Consider the following 18,363-nt stretch of genomic DNA (forward strand, 5'->3'; position numbering starts at 1 on the left):
TATTCTACTGTAATGCACCATGTATATGGCGCTTACTACCCCTATGTGGAGTTCTGCATCGCCTGTCTACATGACCAGCAGGCTACACTGCGGAGGTTGTGTGGTTGGAAGGGTGTTGTGTTTCTTTTTTGATCCTATGTGAGGAAAGTGTTCCCATGTTGAGCGTGAGGACCACTGAGGCTGAGGTCTTGTGTGATGCAGCCCATAGCAGTGTGTGACGGATGAAGAAATGTGAGAGGAAGGCACACAGGTTATGGTTTCAGTAAGGTGGCAGCTGTGAGCAGCTCTGCACCCCTCTGTGTGGCTACACGTCTCTTTATGTCACTTCTCATTCTCATAGCCCATTTAGCTGGTTAGTTACTGCACTGGGTTGTCCATTCTGAGATATTTTTTAAAAGTTTATGTGCAATGCAAAAGCCACGGCTCTCAGGAGATTGGACTGAATGTGATGCCTTTTTACCACTACAGTGGCAAATGTTCCTATTAGTGTGCATTATGTGTACTGCTAGCCAATGCTTCTCTAAAATGGACGTGGCCAAAGAAGCGTTACAAGGAATCCTTTGCAATAGTCATGGTTTCAGTAACTAAGAATGTGGCTAAAAATATGTAAACAAAAATCCTGTTCTTCACACATTGTGCCCCCTGCCCAGTATTGGCTGTGTGGGAGTTTTATTGCATAACACATCTACCCTTGAAACAAGCCAGACATATTCTCTTTTAAAACGCTTGCTTGCAGTTTCAAATAAATGAGTAACAATAATGATTTTGTTGTGAATAATTAGAACTGAAAATGTTTGAATTCTGAAAACATGAGGGTGTCTTAAACATTACTACAGACTGTTGACAATTCACACCCTCTACTCAGCAGGTGCTCATTCTGATAGGTCCTTACGCCCTTTTTCTTCCCACATCCTTCAGAATATCGTCCATTTGCATCTCTCACACATCATCCCTTGATTCTTCAGCACTGTATTTCCACTCTCTCCTGCGTTTATTTCCTTTCATCTCGTCCATTCCACCATCTCTACACACAAAAGTCACCAGCTCACCTGTTAGCACTGGATTTTCCCTTCCCTTGCCGCCTTCAATACTTGGACAGGTGTGTACATATTTCGCACACTTTTCTATAGAAACACAGTTACAAAGAGCACATATGACACAATTGGTATGTGTGCTGTGCAGAGAGTCAAGGCCTCTATGTGGATGTAGTCTGAATATCTTTATGACCCACTGACAGGTACTATAAGAATCTCACACTTCCCATACCCTGAGCTCCTGAGCTCTAAAACGTCCCATACTCGTTTTTAATTCACCCAGACACATGAAGGCCACTCAGCTCAAGCAAATGTAGTAGTCAAGAATCATATGCTGCAAGGAAAAAAAATAGAAACAACATCTGGAAAAAAACAAATACTCCTAGGGAATGCAGGATGGAGTTAAACAAATGAAATGTTAAAGAGGGACTGCATCACTGACATTAATTTCCTTAGGGTTTTTATAGTCATTATTGAAAAATCGATCACAGTTTTTGCCAGTAAGGTTAAGGACATTGGGGGGGGGAACTAGCCGCGCCTGGAGATGGCCGCGGGTCGAGCATGCTCCTCCGGTCGTAAGCCCTAACCTGCTACTGTCCTGGTCATTTCACCACACAAATACACCAACTTTACCAAATGGCTGGTCCGGAGGGGGACGCCGACCTGCAGATCTGTTCTCGGCCAGACAGCGTCAGCCTTCACAGAGGAAAGATCACAGCAGGGTCCGCGCCGCACTAGGGCCTACACAGCCGGGGAGGAGCCTCGGCGGCGGCGTCTACTCGAGCGCCGGTGCCTGATCCTCTGGGCCTGCTCCCCCTGTGGCATGGCCATTGCAGGCCAGGATTCACAACTGCGGAGCCTGACCAGGGCCGGACTGGCCCTAGCGGGCACCGGGTGTTACCCCGGTGGGCCGCTAGGGTGGGGGCCGTTTTTATTACAGGACCGTTTTTGCAGCATAGCTGCAAAATCGGCCCCTGTAACAAAATTGGCAGAAACGGCCCTTGCAAACAGCTCGGCCGCTCCCAGTGGGCCTGCCGAGCTCTGTGCCAGGGCCAGTTTTGATTCCCAGTCTGGCCCTGAGCCTGACTCGGCCTGGTCTACTGCTTTCCGAGATAGTCGCCTAAAGAGACTAGCCTTGGGCCCGGCGTTGTCGAGGTGAGCATGGCTGGGACTGAAGGGAGGTCTGGCGCCAGCGGCCTGCCTGCCAGGGCGCCACGATTCCGTTCTGTGCTGGGCTGTCTGGCAGCTGGCAAGGGCACCTTGCAGGGGATGCTGCTGTCTTCAACCCATGATCCCCGCATCGGCGGGCCCCTACTAGCTAGGCCTACACCACCATATCTTCTCTCCCTGCGACGCGGCCAGATTGGGTCGCGTCTTGCATCACATTACCTGCCTTTGGCTGGGTTGATCTGCAGGGATCAGGGTTGGAGGTGTCTGGCCGTGTGTCTGGCGCCGCTGCAGTGAGCGCGGCCTCGGCCTCCGGTAACGTTAGCCGTCATGGGTCCGCCTGCATGGGTGCCGCTGGGCCACGCTGGGCTGGATTGACTGGCAGCTGATGCGCATGCCTCGCTGAAGGCTTTGCTGCCTTCAACCCATGCCTCATAAAATGGCGGACTAATCCTCAGGTAGAGTGACCAGGTCAACGGACACCAGATCCGGTGAGGGGACAGGAAGGGGACGGACAATGACCTGGGGAGTAACGAGGACGGACGTACGGCTGAGCAGCTGCGTGAGCTACCAATAAAGAACCATAGATAACTAACCTGTGTGCCGTGTCTGGTGTACCTCCCGGCGAACAACAGAAACACTGCTGGGGTTGACATGGTCCTGGCTCCCCCTGCTGTGAGCGCCTCCTCTGCTCTGCGTTGTACGGCAGTGCCCCCACCTTCATTGAGGATTTGGATGGACATGGAGGGTGTAACCCTGCAAGATGCTGTGTCCCTGTCTGCTGTTGCCCTGCTCTGGAACCCTTTGCTCCCTGGTATTGTCTCCTGCGTGACCTCGCTGGGGGTCCTTCCAGGTCAATGGTGCCCTCTTTGCCACCCAGTGTCCAGTTGTCACGATTTAGGCCCTTGTTAGGAGAACTGCATCTCCCAGAGTGCCTGGTGATTAGTCTGTTGTTTGTGTTTGTTGTTCGTCTTCTTTGTTTGCTATATCTTTCTTTCACCCCTTGCTTCCGGTGCTTGTCACCTGTGAGCCTATCTGAACTTGAGCGCTTGGTTAGCCTTACGGGGCTCATGGAGATTTCCTGGTGAAGATATATTTGCTCGGAGTAAGCGGAGACCGAGCATAGCCGTGTGCTAGACTTTTCCGCTTCACTGCTTGTTACGCCCTTTGACCTCGGAGAGCCGCGCTGAGAGCAGGAGAGCCGCGCTGCTCGCGCTGAAAGAAGGAGACCGCTGTTTGCTCTAAGAAAGGGAAGACGCGGAGAAGACGCCAGCTGCCTTCAAGTAACGTGAGCATTGTGTGGAATAAATTACGGACATAGTGAAGAGACGCCGATTGCACCCGTGTCTCCTCCTTAGATATTAAAGAGAGCTGGGCGCCTTGATTAGTGTTAATTTCGGAAGTACTGTGACTCTATTTTCTCCAGCTCGCCCCCTAGTTTTAGGCTGGATATTGTTTGGTGCAATTGGAGCTAGTTAAGCGACCCCCAGCTTAATTCCTTTGTGGATTTGGGAAAGGCATGAACTAGTATATATTTACTTGCCAAGGAGAAGTGGAACAAGCTTCTTGACATTGAAGAGATATAGAGAGAGCACATTAGCTTCTTAGATGTGCATTTGAAACTAAGATTATTGCTTTCTCTCTGGAGCTTGGCTCTTTCAAACTTTGATTACTTTTCTTTCTTTATCTTTGGACTTTTTCTTCTTGGATGTTTGTGGCAGCCTAGATAAGTGAGTACTTACCTTTTCTGTATACCTCTATGCTTTTTGGTTCTAAGAAAGGGAGGGGGTTAGTATTGACAAGTGTCTTCTTGTGTATTCATGCAGATTCAACATGCAGACTTGAAAAGGGACATCTAACCTGTCTTCGCCTGCTGTAGATGATTTCTGGCTGCCTGCCTATTATATTTTATTTCTCCATTTTTCCCCTTCCCTGGGGGAGGTCAACCTAGAAGCGTGTTATATGTATGACGCGCCTGGGGGGGCCGCTTCTAGGGAGGAAGGAATTAAGCTACGACATCGCTCCTGCTGCATCTGACTTTTAAGGTTAGTCATCCTGCCTTGTTTGTGACACCAGTGTGTTGAGGGTGCCTCTCGAGAGCCCAGGTAGAAAATACTGTGACAGTGTGGTCCGCCTGGTGTGCTCCACGACCCCCTCCTGGACACGACATCAGGTTTAAGTCCTTCGTCCCTTTTGTTTTCTATGGATGCCTGGTAGTGTAAGATAGCCCACGGCGGTGGGACCCTAACGGTAAGCACCCCTGCATACCTGTTTTTCACAAGCTGGCTACACAGCGCGCTCATTGATTCTCTTCTTGTGATCATTGGCCGCTTGCTGGTGGTGTTGATGGTTCTGGTTGATGCCCCTGATCTCACACTGTGGTTCTCATCATGGGGAACCCGGACAGAAATCAACCTAAATTGCACTTTGAGCAATCAGAAAAAGCTCTGGAGCACACCTCGAATGACTAACTGGGCAGTCAGGCAAACACTTTAGCGCTGTGCACAGATACACCTGTTGACTTTCACTTTATGTTCACAACAATCAAGTCCACACTGTCCAATATTGATGGTAAAATTGATTCCCTGACATATCGAGTGGACCGCATGTTGGAAAACCTGGACAGGCATACAGAAAGGATAGACATGGCAGAGCGGCGCATCTCTGACTCTGAGGATGCACAACACCAGATGGAAGTGAAACAAGAGAAGCTGGATAAAGCCATGACCGATATGCTGGCAAAGACAGAGGACCTTGTGGCGCGTTCCCGCCGGAACAACCTACACTTTATGGGAGTGGCGGAATTGACCATTACGGGCAATATGGAGCACTACATTGAGTCGTTGCTGATGGCGCTCCTCGGCAGAGATACTTTCTCGGAGGTGTTCATTGTAGAAAGGGCTCACAGATCACTTGCGCATCAGCCTGCACCCGGAGCGCTCGGGAGCTGGGTCGACTCAACCACGAAAGGATGGACATATCCATATATCCAAATTTCACCTCATGGGTACAAGAGGCACAGAAGAAATTTGTAGAGGTAAAAAAGAAGCTCCATGAAAGTAACATCCCCTATGTGATGCTTTACCCGGCTAGGCTGCGGGTGACGGACGACGGCAGGAGCAGAATCTTCAATGACCTAAAAGATGTGACTAAATTCCTCAGCTTAAAAATCACTCAACCTCTGCGTCGGAAGTCTCCTAGAGGTGCACAAGATGACCAGGGCAGCACCTCGGTCGTTGAGTAACACTGATCTTCCTTCCATGGTGTAGGTTCTGTGTAGAGTAGCACTGACACTGACACCGAACTTAGATAAGTACTGTGTTTAGTAATAGGTGACTTATAACCATTGCACATATGCAAGATAAATGATGCTTGATCACAGTATGCGGAATGTTGCTTTAAAGTTGGAATTTAATACTGTTGAGGGGCTTCACGCCCCTTCCTGCCCTCTATGGTCAAATGAACTTAAAATTGTATTTGTAATCTTAGTGGATGGGCTAGATGTCCACCAGTGGTCTTAGTTTGGCCTGGGATCTGGCTGGCAGCCATCGCTCCTGTGTGTATATCACATTTTTTCTTGTTCTTGAGTAAGGGTATGGATGTGGGAGGGGGCTATTGTTCCATTGTTTCATGGGTATGTCCTTGCCATGATTGAGATGGTGATTTGGGTGGGGGGAGTGGGCAAGTTCATAAAATAGTCTGTTCAGATTAAGCAAATGCTGTATACCACATGACTTGTACACACAAGATTTGCTGCCCTGCAGATCCTGTCACTCACACTAGGAAACTGACACTCTTGAGATGGAATATACGGGGGCTAAACAATCCCCAGAAGGTTAGGAAAGTCTTTGCTTATTTAGACAGACATGCTGTAGATGTGGCCTGTCTTCAAGAAACTCACCTTACCCGCGACACTGAGTGCAGGAATAAGGGTAGATGGGCCTCCTACAGATTAGCTTCCTCCTACTCCTCTTATGCCAGAGGGGTGCTCTTTCTAGACAAACGTGTCACACAGTTCACAATGCTCTACTCACACTCAGATGACCAGGGTAGATATGTTATTGTACAGGGTGACTTTGGTGGCACAATTATAACTATTGTTACAGTATATGGCCCTAACATTGATCATCCCGCTTTTTTCATAGACATATGGAACAAACTACGCTCGCTCTCACCCTCTGCAATAATATGGGGCGGTGATTTTAATACGTGCTTGGACCCTCTGGTGGATAGGGCCACTGGGAATGACAAATATGGGAAGAATTCGGCTCATTTGCTTCGGAATGGGATGGAAGATTACGCCATGTTGGATGTCTGGAGAGTAAGACACCCCCACCACCGGGAGGGCACATGCACATCCACTACCCATAACACATGATCCAGGATTGATTTCTGGATCGCCACAGCAGACGTAAACGCCTGGACTACTGGTATTACACATTTACCCAAAACCCTCTCTGATCACGCACCAGTCCGACTAGAACTCACCATCCCCTCGCATACGTCACTCCAAAATGCATGGCGCCTTCAACCAAGTACACTGCAAGACCAGGTCTGTAATTCCGAGTTGTGACAAGCCATGACTGAATTCTTTGAACATAACGTGGGTACCATGGAGAGTGCCAAGGTTCTATGGGATATTAAACTAAACAATTGCCAATACTGTTATCTCCAAATCATTTTTTTCTGCATTTTGTCTCTGTATTGTCTGTTTCTGCCGCTGTATTTCGTTTCTACTGTGTCCTGCCCCATCTGCGTTTCCCGCCCTCCTCCCCGCTCCACGCCGCTGCTCCCCTGCGGCCCGCCCCTTTTTTTTCTGTCTCCCTTCCCATTCGCCGCCCCGCTCCCGCCACCCAGCTGCTCCTCCCTCCCACTTGGCCATTTATGGCGGAGTGCACGCGGTGGTGAGCAGTGACCCTTGACCCTGTTCTGGGCCGGTCGCTCCACGCACCGCGCACACTCCCCGTGAGTGAGCCCAGGCTGCACCCCGCTTCTGCCGAGTTCACCGCTGCCCTGCAGCTGAGTTCCTGGTCCTTTGCAATTGTTGTATTCTGCCTCTGTATTTTTTCTGCATTTTGCCTCTGTATTGTCTGCTTCTGCCGCTGTATTTCGTTTCTACTGTGTCCTGCCCCTGCCGCGTTTCCTGCCCTACTCCCCGCTCCCCACCGCTGCTCCCCTGCGGCCCGCCCCTTTTGTTTCTGTCTCCCTTCCCATTCGCCGCCCTGCTCCCACCTCCCAGCTGCTCCTCCCTCCCACTTGGCCATTTATGACGGAGTGCACGCGGTGGTGAGCAGTGACCCTTGAGCCTGTTCTGGGCCGGTCGCTCCACGCACCGCGCACACTCCCCGTGAGTGAGCCCAGGCTGCACCCCGCTTCTGCCGAGTTCACCGCTGCCCTGCAGCGGAGTTCCTGGTCCTTTGCAATTGTTGTTTTCTGCCTCTGTATTTTTTTGCATTTTGCCTCTGTATTGTCTGTTTCTGCCGCTGTATTTCGTTTCTACTGTGTCCTGCCACTGCCGCGTTTCCCGCCCTCCTCCCCGCTCCCCGCCGCTGCGCCCCTGCAGCCCCGCCCCTTTTGTTTCTGTCGTACTTCCCATTCACCGCCCCGCTCCCGCCTCCCAGCTGCTCCTCCCTCCCACTTTGCCATTTATGGCGGAGTGCACGCGTACGCGCAGGGAGCAGGTGCAGCGGGCACGCCGATTGCGCGCTGAAGGCGCGCCAAAGGCAATCCAGTCTGCGCCCGTCCGCGCCTGGACCGACCCGCTCCGTCCACAGACACGCCGTCGAACTCTGGAACCTGCTCGACACCAGACGTCGCCTTCCTCACGGAAACCTGGATGAACGCCTCCTCAGCGCCCGACATCGCCATCGCCATCCTGGACGGATACAAGATCACCTGGAGGGACCGCGTCAACCAGACTGGAGGAGGCATTGCCATCGTACACAAGAACACCATCCCCATCACGACCAGCGCCGACGACACCTTCACCGCCGCTGAACACCTCCACTTCCAGATACACACCGACCCCAAGACCACACTCAGAGGCACCCTCGTCTACAGACCCCCAGGATCACGCACACAATTCAGCGTAGACATCACAGACTTCATCAGCCTGCACGCCCTCCCGTCCGCTGACTACATCCTCCTAGGGGACCTCAACTTCCACCTGGAGAACAACAAGGACATCAACACCACCACCCTGCTGGAAAACCTCGCCAACCTCGGACTCAAGCAACTGGTGAACACCCCCACCCACTACGCCGGCCACACGCTTGACCCAGTCTTCTCCTCCAGCAAGAACATCGCCTTCAGCCACTCCACCGGACTCCATTGGACTGATCACAGCTGCGTCCACTTCAGCTTCAGAAGAACCACGACCCACCACCACCCGCAACAGGTTCCTCGCAGGAGCTGGAACAAGATCACCGCCGACCAGCTCACCACCTCCCTCAGCTAGAACCCTCCCGCCAGCACAACGGACCCCAACAAAGCAGCCAGCAACCTCACACAGTGGATCACCAACTGCGCAGACGACCTCGCACCACTGAAGACCCCTCCCAGCAGACACAGCAGCAAGAAAGCCTCTTGGTTCACCGACGAATTTAAGAACTCCAAGAGGAACTGCCGCACCCTCGAGAAAGCCTGGCGCAACGACCAGACCACAGACAACATGACTGCCCTCAAGCACGCCACCTGCAAACACCACCAGCTGATCCGCACCACCAAGAAGACAGCATTCAAAGAACGACTAGACAACAACGCCCACAACAGCAAGGAACTCTTCAGCTTCGTCAAAGAGCTCTCCAACCCCAGCACCGGAAACAACGACATCACTCCCTCGCAAGACCTCTGCGACTCACTCGCCTCGTTCTTCCACCGCAAGATTGCCAAAATACACAACAGCTTCGGTGCACCAACCACGCACCCAACCACCGAATCAACGCCCCCCACCACCACCCTCTGCGCCTGGACCCCGGTCAGTACCGAAGACACCACCCGCACGATGAACACCATCCACTCCGGATCCCCAACCGACCCCTGCCCCCACCACATCTTCAACAAAGCCGACTCCATCATCGCACCCCAACTCCGGGACATCATCAACGCCTCTTTCAACACCGCCACCTTCCCGGAAAGCTGGAAGCACGCCGAGCTCGGCGCCCTCCTGAAGAAACCAACAGCGGACCCCACCGATCTCAAGAACTTCCGCCCCATCTCGCTCCTCTCTTTTCCTGCCAAAGTCACCGAGAAGACCGTCAACAGACAGCTGGCCACCTTCCTCGAGACGAACGGATCCCTCGACCACTCGCAGTCCGGTTCCGAGCCAGCCCCACCCTCTTCAACGTCTACATGAGCCCCCTCGCAGCCATCGCACGCCAACACAACCTCAACATCATCTCCTATGCCGATGACACCCAGCTGATCCTCTCCCTCACCAACGACCCCGCCGCCGCCAGAACCAGCCTACATGAAGGGATGAAAGATGTCGCTGAGTGGATGAAGAACAGCCGCCTGAAACTGAACTCAGACAAGACGGAAGTCCTCATCCTGAGATCACCGCCCTCCGCCTGGGACAACTCCTGGTGGCCCCCTGCCCTGGGCACCACTCCCAAGCCAACGGACCACGCACGCAACCTGGGCTTCATCCTGGACTCCTCCCTCTCGATGACCAGACAAGTCAACGCCGTCTCATCATTGTGCTTCAACACCCTGCGCATGCTCCGAAAGATCTTCCGATGGTTCCCCACCGAAACCAGGAAGACGGTCACCCAGGCACTCGTCACCAGCCGACTGGACTACGGAAACACCCTCTACGCTGGATCCACAGCCAAACTTCAGAAAAGACTCCAACGCATCCAGAACACCTCCGCACGACTCGTCCTGGACATCCCCCAACACAGCCACATATCCGGCCACCTAAGAGACCTGCACTGGCTTCCCGTCAGCAAGAGAATCACGTTCAGACTCCTCACCCACGCACACAAGGCCCTTCACGACCTGGGCCCCAAGTACCTCAACAACGGCCTGACCTTCTACACACCCACCCGCCAGCTACGATCGACCAGCTTCGCCCTCGCCGCCGTTCCACGCATCCGCAGAGCCTTTGCCGGAGGAAGATCCTTATCCTACCTGGCAGCCAAGACATGGAACTCCCTCCCCATCCACCTTCGGCTAACCCAGAACCACCTCTCCTTCAGGAAGCAACTCAAAACCTGGCTATTCGAGCAGTAACTGACCCCTCTCCCGCAGTGCCTTGAGACCCTTCCGGGTGAGTAGCGCGCTATACAAATGTCATGATTAATTGATTGATTGATTGATCTATATTCAAACAACCATATCGGAATTCAATACAACATGGGTCCAAGACTCATAGTTCAGTCTGAATTAAACTTTTTGTTTTATTTATATTTATCAACACATTGATTTATTTGATTTCACCAAGTTTTCATTTTTCACATCTAGATCACAAATACAAGATCTTACATTTAATAAAACAATCAACTCACCTATTCTGAATCATTCCAGCTACACTGTCATTCACCCTTGTCAAGCATTCACACACATCACTTGACCATTCACAGCACCGAATATTTATTTTCAATGCATTTCTGGTTTGTCTTTTTACAAATTTACAAAAACCATAACAACCAATTATGCAATAATGGGAGTAGCTTCGCGCGCATCTAAGATGGACGCGTGAGCACAGGGCTCCCGAGACCCTTTCCGCCTCCCGCATCTATCCTGCCATGTATCCTGATTTTGATGACGGGTTCTACTAGCTGATGCCCTGCTTACACGATATCTCTTTTAAAAAATCGATTTGGCCGCCGGGAACCGGACTTACTACACTTCGAAACTTCGCGGCCTACATCGACGACTATCCACGGACTTGAGTCCCAGAGGTACCCAGGTGGCAATTGAACAACAACGGCCAGTGAGACTTGGCCACTGCCCCTGTGGTACTTTCGGTTTCGATTTTGGTCATTGTCTACCGCGACTTGCTGCCTGTTGATACTGCTGGTCTGTGTCTTGCTACCGGCTCTAAGCTTGTCCTTCGCCTTCGTCCCCAGACTCTACACGTCAGTTTTGCGGAGAGCCATTCTAACCAGGTCCCAAAAGGCTCGTCAAGGCTCGCTGCTCAAAATGGCGGGCAAGTCGGAGAGCGAGAAGCGGGTCACCAGGGGCACGTACCAAGGGGGTATCTCCCAATCCAATACTATGGATCGCTTCACCCGCCCGAAAGGATCCCCTGGTGGTGTGGGTAAAGTTTCGGACGAGACTGGAGATGGCTCTCCTGCGACGGAAGAACTGACATTGAGGGACGTCATGGGCGCCATTGCAAGTGTGAAGACCTCTATGGGCCAGCAGTACGAGACACTGGCTTCTAAGATAGACACAGTGACGATTGAAGTCAACCTCATCAGGACGGATCTCGCGAAGACCAATGAGCGGGTCAAGTCCCTGGATATCAAGACTGTCCGTAACCTCCGCACATCTAACGACTTGTTTGCCCGCCGGCTGGATGATTTCGAGAGCCGGGCCAGGCGCAACAACGTCCGCATCATCGGTGTTCCGGAGAATTCCGCAGAATTAGCCACAGACCTTCTGGTGGAGGACCTCGTGCTGAATCACTTAACATCCTATCCGTCTATCATAGCCAGGATTTTTAATTTTCGGGACAGAGACGCTATCCTTCAAGCATTATGCACTAACGGTCCCACAAAATTTGAAAACGCATCAATCAGTTTTTATCTGGACTTTACACAGGCGGTGCAAAAACAACGCATGGGCTTCACAGGGGTGAAACGGCGACTTAGAGACATGGGACTGAAGTACGCTATGCTTTTCCCAGCCCGATTGAGGATTGAATATGAGGAACGTGCGCTCTTCTTTGACCGCCCTGAGGTTGTCAGTGACTGGCTCGATACTCTGCCGGCTCATCAGAACCGCCCGGAACAATCGAGGGGCGCTGAAGGTGGCCGTGAGAAACAGGAGGAGTGAGTCCTTACCGGCGTGCCAGCTCTATGGACTTATAGCAGTGGTTTGATGATTCTTATGTACATATATTGGTGATTACCCGGGGGTGGGAGGAATCGGGACTCTTCCTCCTCTGGGGGTTTTTCTCTCTTTTTGTAGGTTAGTTTAATGGGGCTACAGGCACACTGCAAGTTGGGGTGGCTTTTTGGTCTAACGCAGGGGTGCAGGGTAGGGGTGTGTGTTTTGGGGATTCCTCTGGCGGTGGGGGGGTTTGTTTCTTTGTTTATTTCGAGGCTACATTTTTGCTGCATATTCTGTCTTTTGTGCCTGTTTCTTTGTGGGGGGGCACTGTTCTCATTTCTGGGATGAGGGTAGGGGGTTGAGGGTGCTGAGTTGGAATGTTAATGGTCTGGGCGATAGGATATAGCAGGGGATAGTTTTGCAATACTTGAAACGTCTTTCCCCAGATAGAGTGTTATTGCAGGAAACACATCTGATAGGGAACACATGCCATGCATTGAATAGACGGGGCTATCGCTCTGATGCTCTTTTCACGCCATGTGTCTATTGTCCATTTAGGGACCAGGTTGGGGGAAACAAAGCACTTACTAAAGACCCCCTTAGGCTTGGGCTTCTGAATTGTAGGTCCCTGCCTAAACATGCATTACAAATCCTACATTTGATTGAAGACACTAACTTAGACATCCTGTTTCTTACCGAAACATGGACGTCGGCTGACTCAGACTTTGACTTAGTCAATGTCCTTCCATCCGGCTATTTCATTCAGTCCCTCCATAGACCACTAGGAAAGGGAGGTGGCTTAGCTATAATCCACAGGGAGAAGCTGTCTTGCAGAATAGATAAAGGGCCCATCCAAGATGCAGAAAGCTGTTATTTTCGGATCCAGTCATCGCCGAATCATTCCCTTTCGGGCATTCTGGTCTATCGCCCCCCGGGGACAATAAAACAGTTTTCCACCTCCATTCTGGACCATGTTCCCGTCTTAGCATCATCCTCTCCCAATTTCATTTTACTGGGGGATCTGAATCTTCATTTTGACCTGCAGGAGGAGAAAATAGCATCTGACCTGAGATCTGAACTTATGACAGCTAACCTCAGGCTCCACAATCTGGAACCTACACATGTGAAGGGACACTTGTTGGACTGTGTGTTCTCTAATATCTCACATCTTCAGACGAGCCCTCCTCTCCCTATGCCCTGGTCGGATCACTTCCTGGTGCCGTTTGAATTGAACTTTATGAGGGATCCTCCTCCTCCTCCCGGTCCTAGGGCACCCCGTACCTATAAGAGAATCTGGTCACGACTATCAACTGAGAACCTCTCCCTTATTCTTGAACAATCAGTCCCCCCATCTGGATGCGATCCTCTGGTAGCCGATTTTGCATTCCATGACTGGCTCCGCCAAGCATTAGATATTGAACTACCTCTCAAAGCCATTTCAAATAAAAGGAGCGGCCCCAAGTCCTCCTGGTACACCCCTGAATTGGGATGTATGAGAAAGAAATGTAAAAAGCTGGAGCGAGAATGGCGGAAGAACTGGGCGGCCACCAAAAAAGACAACTATCGTGAAGCCATGAGAGCATACAAGGCGGCCCGCAATTTGACCAAAGCCGCCCATTTTGAAGAAAGAATCAGAATGGCAGGTAACTCCCCTAGAGAAACTTATCAGATCCTTAAAGAGCTTCTCACTGTCCCCACTCCCCCGGTAACTCATGAAGTAAATTCTGATAAATGCAATCAACTGGCCCAGTTTTTTTATGTCAAAATACGGAACATCCTAGCCAGTCTTCCTCTGAGTACCGGTAGGGTAGACAAAGCAGTGCCGGAGGCCGCATTGGATGAAAAGGTGTTTGATAGCTTCTCCCCCATCTCAAAGGAGGCTTTTTGTGAGGAGCTTTCAGCTCTGAAGAGCGGCTCCCCTTCGGACCCCATGCCCATTCGGATCCTCAAGCAATTCACGAACATCATTGCAGGTCCAGCAATCGATCTGCTGAATGCCTCATTCACCCATGTCATTGTACCACCTAGCTGGAAGCAAGCCATTGTCAAGGCCCTTCTGAAAAAGCCAGGCCTTGACCCGGCTGATCTGGTGAATTACCGTCCTATCTCGCTTCTGCCCGGGCTGAATAAGATCGCCGAGAAGTTTGCCAATCGCCAGCTTTCGCACTTCCTGGAATCCAATGATCTACTAGGTCGGACACAGACGGGCTTTCGGCCTGGCCAGGGAACCGACTCGGCCTTGATTTCAATGGTGGAGGAAGGCAGATGCATCTTGGATTCGGGAGGATCCGCTGCGGTGGTCCTCCTGGATCTAAGCGCTGCATTTGATACGGTTGATCATAATATCCTGATCAACCGTTTGGGGAAGATTGGAGTGAGAGGGTCGGCCCTCAAATGGCTCGCGTCGTACTTGAGTGGCTGGACTTATCAGGTCTGCGAAGGCAATCTTCGATCTCTGCCTACCCCCCTTCAGTGTGGAGTACCGCAGGACTCTTCACTGAGCCCTACGCTTTTTAACATCTACATGGCCCCACTGGAGGCGGTGGTTTCACCCTTCGGGGTGAAAATCGCAACCTACGCAGACGACACTCAATTGATCGTCTCGCTGTCCCTCTCGGAAAGCCATGGGGAAAAGTTCGCATCATGTTTAATTAACATCATGTCATGGATGTCGGATTCCCGGCTCAAACGAAACGGGACGAAAACGGAGCTGATGCTTCTTGGCAATCTGTGTGTAAATATTTATCAAGGACCCCCTGAGTACATGGAAATGAAGTTCCTAGACCAGGGAAAAGCAAATAATTTGATATGTATCAATCTAGGCAACAGAACGTAATAAGTGGTCGAAATGAACTGAGCTAAAACATAGGTTGTTTGTAAAAAAGGGGTAGTTCAATTTTATTCATAAATTCTTTTAAAAAACACATTAAAATAATAATACATATTCACAAATTGTATGCGACATAATAAATCAACAATACACAGCAACACTTTAAGAGAGAAGGACAAATAATCCAACAAATGAAGGTTATATAAAATGAACACAATTTTTAAGAGAGAAAGGTGTGGCTAAAATAATCTCTACGCGCGTTTCGGCGAACCAGCGCCTTCTTCTGGAGCAGCCACGATAGTATCTGAAATGGGAAAATTCCATAAAACAAAAAATATTATGTCCAATAATGCATCAATTTATATTATGTTACACAGAGAAAATTAAAACAAACCAATGTTAGGCTAATAGTCTCAGACTTTCCATTCTATTGTGACCAAGCTTATTAATATTACAATAATACTTTGACGGATTTCTTTTCCTTGCCTTAATGATCATCAAGAAAAATAGAAAAATGGAGTGAATCCTTTTAGCTCATATATTCTTATATGAGATAATGGCCAAAAAAGGGAGAAGGAGTGGATACCTTTATACTAAATAGATTATTCCCAAGTTTTGGTGGTGAGGAAGCAGGGTTCTTACATAGGATTGTAAATGCGAGGAATCAAATGATTGATATTAGTGATGGAAAATACGAAATATTCTAAATGGTGGCAATTCGCAGCGTGCTATCAACGCGGGACTTAAACAATGGTATACAATACATTCATATCATAGATAAGGTCACTTACTTAAAAAACACGGAGTATTTTAATGCTATTTGATGTTCTCAATCTGGATTATCTGTATAATGACTTTCTTTTCTTTGGTTAGGTGACGAAGATATTCTAGACCCTAAAAAACATAGACATTTCATGAACATTGATTGTTGTTTTAGTGTAGTCTATGATTTTCTAACCAGCCCATATTTAATGAAAGGACCAAGCTAGTGTTTTACCTATTTTAGTTAAGGTTTGCAGATAGATATTCCATAGTCACACGATGTAATTTGTTTGTCTTGATTGTTGATTTTTGAATTTCTATATTTCCTAGAAGAAATTATGAGTTCTTTTAGTTTATTGAATCTTTTCTATTTTTGATATTTTATATTAACTAGACAGTTAGTGAGGATACATTAGTAGTTTTTTTAAAACATTTTCATTTTCGAGGATGAAGGTACCTTAAGTGAGGAGTGGGATTTCAGTTAGACCCGCCTGCCGGAGTTAAAATTTATGGCCACGATAATGAATATTTTTGTGGATCCCAAAAGATATAGTCCTCCTGATGTGGAGATGACAAATGGCGAGATTGCCTATAGAATGGATGGAAAGAATTCTGGCATCAATTTTTGGAGAACAGTCAATGCATGGCGACTTCATAGACTTACTGTCTCTTAAAGAAGAAGGACTGATAGTTACCTTTTTACTTGTGCTCAAGGAGCGATGAATTTCAAAGTGGTTTAAAATAACTCCCTGTCTGTAAAATGAACAAACAGGGGGGGGAAAAGGAGAGAGAGAATTCTGTTACCCACTGTTTACTTTGGAGATTATCAGTTAACTAAACAAGTGATCAGAGTAAAATTACCGCATAGGGATTTTAGCGAACACTTACCCAATAGATATCAACAGGGCTCAGAGATTCCGGCGGCGGGACACGGGGGTTCTATGCTCCTTCCACGAAAGACGGCATTTTAAAGTGCCTTTACTTCCTGTATATATACCCCATTTGATTGGATGATTGAGTACACCTGACCTGGTGTTGACATAAAAAAAGGACCAAAAATTAAGAAGAAATGAAAAGAGGACCAGATTCTCTAGAGCAGGAATCAACAATGGCTCCCACGTAAAATGTCACTGGTGTGAACATGAAAGAAGGACCAAAAAATAGGAAGAAGTAAAAAAAGGACCAGATTCTCTAGAGAAAGAATCAGCAATGGCTCCCACGTAAAATATCACTGGATATACATCGGTGCTGATGTATAGCACAAGGATTAACCAGCTTAACCGAGTGGAAAGCAATTGGGGAGTGGAGCTATATTTTAACTTGGGACTAGAGTCAGATTTAGCTGATGTCAAATCCAAGCAAAAAGATTCTAAATATATAGCGCTTCAAGATTAGGTGCACAAAAATGACTCATTATAGATTTGGTGCTGGTTTTTTCAATATTTTTAGAGTAAAAAAGATTTCTATAGGAAAGTTATTTTTCCTGAAATTCGTAAAAACTGTACTTCCATTAAACAAAAAATAATGCGTGTGAATTTAACGAGGCTCCATGCCTTTTGTTATTTTAGCAAAGTCGAGCATTAATATTCCTTCGATCTAGTTGTTGCTTAATTACACCTGTACGACAAAGTGAGGTGCAGGGAAAGATTCCCCTAATCAGGAGCTTAAACTTTAGATAAAAAGGGAGCAGGGTGAACTACATCTTGGGAGAACACTGGGATTGACTTTTCTTATTGCTGAATGCCTATTATTAGGTAATTTAAATTTAATCATAAAGAGTGAGAAGCTGTTTTTGCTGCGGTAGGGAGAGTCAAAAGATGCTCTAGCAAATAGCGTGCTCCCATGGCAATTCGCTATTCATTCCTTCTCGAAAGGTGTTGAAGACAAATATCCAGAACACCTCTCTCTTTTTTCTGATGGCACAACCCCCATTGGAGTCTGCAGTATGAATTTTTTCTAGGACTCTCCATTTAAGGTCCTCTGCCTGATGTCCCTTTTCTAGGAAATGCTTCACCATTGGGGCAGCGAGTTTGTGGGTTCTTATCGCTGAACGATGTTCATTTAACCGTGTTTGTATAGTTCGAGATGTTTCTCCTATATACCCGAGGAGACACGGGCACTGTATAAAGTAGATCAGATTTGAAGATTTACAGTTCCACATTTCTTTTGCCAATGTTGTGTGGCCATTGTGTGTGAATTCTTTTCCTCTTATGATACTAGCACAAGAGGAACATGAGGAGCAGGGGAAAGTTCCTTTTATCGGATTGCCTGATACAATCGACCTCTGTGTTAAAAGATTTTTGTCCGATGTAGGTTGGAAACGTGAACGAACAATATGTTCTTTGATGTTTTTATTCCTTTTGTAGGCAAATAGTGGTTTAGCTAGTTTCAGTTCTGGAGTACAATTGCTATTTAAAATGTGCCAGTTTGAATTTATGACTTGTTTAATTTTTGTGTCAAGGGTGGAATGTTTAGTTACACAGACCACCTGGTTGGTGGTTTTAGCTGGCTTTTGTTGGAGCAAATAATTGCGATCATAATAGCGGGCACGCTTATAAGCGTGTCTCACTA

This window comes from Lissotriton vulgaris, chromosome 1_2 (assembly GCF_964263255.1).
Source record: "Lissotriton vulgaris chromosome 1_2, aLisVul1.2, whole genome shotgun sequence".
Lineage (NCBI taxonomy): Eukaryota > Metazoa > Chordata > Amphibia > Caudata > Salamandridae > Lissotriton > Lissotriton vulgaris.